Raw genomic sequence first — 2803 nt, 5'->3', positions numbered from 1 at the left:
GAGCATGGCTACACCTGGAGCAAGGCTACACCTGGAGGAGGGCTACACCTGGAGCAAGGTTATACCCAGAGCATGGCTACACCTGGAGCAAGGCTACACCTGGAGGAGGGCTACACCTGGAGCAGGGTTATACCCGGAGCAAGGCTACACCCGGAGCAAGGCTACACCCAGGGCAAGGCTACACCCAGAGCAAGGCTACACCCAGGGCAAGGCTAGACCCGAAGGAGAGTTACACCCGGAGCAAGGCTACACCTGGAGGAGGGCTACACCCAGAGTGGGGCTACACCCAGAGCAGGGCTATACCTGGAGCACGGCTACACCCGGAGCAAAGGCTACACCCGGAGCATGGCTATACCTGGAGCAAGGCTACACCTGGAGTGGGGCTACACTTGGAGCAAGGCTACACCTGGAGCACGGTTACACCCGGAGCATGGATACACCCAGAGGAGAGTTACACCCGGAGCAAGGCTACAGCAGGAGCACGGCTACACCCAGAGAAAGGCTACACCTGGAGAAGGGCTACACCTGGAGCACGGCTACACCTGGAGTGAGGCTACACCGGGAGCAGGGCTACACCCAGAGGAGGGCTACAGCTGGAGCAGGGCTAGACCCGGAGCACGGCTACACCTGGAGAAGGGCTACACCTGGAGTGGGGCTACACCCGGAGCAGGGTTTATACCCAGAGCATGGCTACACCCAGAGCAAGGCTACACCTGGAGGAGAGTTACACCCGGAGTACGGCTACACAAGGAGCATGGCTACACCAGGAGCAAGGCTACACCCAGAGCAAGGCTACACCTGGAGGAGGGCTACACCCGGAGCACCACTACACCCGGAGTGGGGCTACACCTGGAGCAAGGCTACACCCGGAGCAGGGTTATACCCGGAGCACGGCTACACCTGGAGCAAGGCTACACCCGGAGAAGAGAGGATACACCTGGAGAAGGGCTATGCCCAGAGCAAGGCTACACCCGGAGCGAGGCTACACCTGGAAAAAGCCTGCACCCAGAGCAGGACTACACCTGGAGGAGAGTTACACCCAGAGTACGGCTACACCCGGAGCAGGGCTACACCTGGAGCACGGCTACACCTGGAGCGTGGCTACACCTGGAGGAGGGCTACACCCGGAGCAAGGCTACATCCGGAGCAAGGCTACAGCCAGAGAAGGGCTACACCCGGAGCAGGGCTACACCTGGAGCAAGGCTACACCTGGAGCAAGGCTACACCTGGAGTGGGGCTACACCCGGAGGAGGGTTATACCTGGAGCAAGGCTACACCCGGAGCAAGGCTACACCTGGAGCAGGGCTAGACCCGGAGGAGGACTAGACCTGGAGTGAGGCTACACCCGGAGCAGGGTTATACCCGGAGTGCGGCTACACCTGGAGCAAGGCTACACCTGGAGGAGGGCTACACTTGGAGGAGGGCTACACCCAGAGCATGGCTACACTGGGAGCAAGGCTACACCCGGAGAAAGGCTACAGCCAGAGGAGGGCTACACCTGGAGCAGGACTACACCTGGAGGAGAGTTACACCCAGAGCAAGGCTACACCTGGAGCATGACTACAGCCAGAGAAAGGCTACACCTGGAGCGCAGCTACACCTGGAGAAGAGTTACACCCAAAGGAGGACTACACCTGGAGCACGGCTACACCAGGAGCAAGGCTACACCCAGAGCACCACTACACTCAGAGCTCCACTACACCCGGAGCGGGGCTACACCTGGAGCGTGGCTACACCCGGGGCAAGGCTACACCTGCAGGAGAGCTACACCCGGAGCAGGGTTATACCCGGAGCAGGGCTACACCTGGAGCGGGGCTACACCCGGAGCAAGGCTACAGCCAGAGAAGGGCTACACCCGGAGCAGGGCTACACCTGGAGTGGGGCTACACCCGGAGCACAGCTACACCTGGAGCAGGACTACACCTGGAGCAGGACTACACCTGGAGTGGGGCTACACCCGGAGGAGAGTTACACCCGGAGCAAGGCTACAGCAGGAGCACGGCTACACCTGGAGCGGGGCTACACACGGAGGAGAGCTACACTTGGAGGAGGGCTACAGCCGGAGCAGGGCTACACCCGGAGCAAGGCTACACCTGGAGCAGGGTTATACCCAGAGCATGGCTACACCTGGAGGAAGGCTACAGCCGGAGCAGGACTACACCTGGAAAAAGCCTGCACCTGGAGCAAGGCTACACCTGGAGCACGGTTACACCCGGAGCATGGATACACCCAGAGGAGAGTTACACCCGGAGCAAGGCTACACCCGGAGCAGGGTTATACCCGGAGCACGGCTACACCCGGAGCATGGCTACACCGGGAGCAGGGCTACACCCGGAGCAAGGCTACACCCGGAAAAAGCCTACACCCAGAGCAGGGTTATACCCAGAGCATGGCTACACCCGGAGCAAAGGCTACACCTGGAGAAGGGCTACACTTGGAGGAGGGCTACACCCAGAGCACGGCTACACCTGGAGGAGAGTTACACCTGGAGCAGGGTTATACCCGGAGCAAGGCTACAGCCAGAGAAGGGCTACACCCGGAGCAGGGCTACACCTGGAGCAAGGCTACACCTGGAGCAGGACTACACCTGGAGGAGCGTTACACCCGGAGCAAGGCTACACCCGGAGCACGGCTACACCTGGACTACACCCGGAGCGAGGTTACACCCGGAGCGAGGTTACACCCGGAGCGAGGTTACACCCGGAGCGAGGTTACACCCGGAGCCGCCGTCACCTTGGGGACGAAGAGCACCACCAGGGTGATGTAAGACGAGAAAACCACGGCCAGCGCCGCGAAGGCAAAG

General features: G+C 61.3%; 1 long non-coding RNA gene across 1 annotated transcript in view; it reads right to left on the bottom strand.

Annotated features, from left to right (window-relative positions):
* The window catches only part of LOC110391913, a 6021-nt gene extending 3218 nt beyond the window's left edge, over positions 1–2803 (bottom strand). The window contains exon 1 of the long non-coding RNA XR_002434177.1: positions 2734–2803. This is a non-coding gene — a long non-coding RNA (uncharacterized LOC110391913). The remainder of the gene's footprint in view (positions 1–2733) is intronic.

Source organism: Numida meleagris, unplaced genomic scaffold, assembly GCF_002078875.1.
Source record: "Numida meleagris isolate 19003 breed g44 Domestic line unplaced genomic scaffold, NumMel1.0 unplaced_Scaffold628, whole genome shotgun sequence".
In the NCBI taxonomy this organism is placed as follows: domain Eukaryota; kingdom Metazoa; phylum Chordata; class Aves; order Galliformes; family Numididae; genus Numida; species Numida meleagris.
Note: the sequence above shows the minus strand (reverse complement) of the source record. Positions and strands in the feature narration are given on the sequence as shown.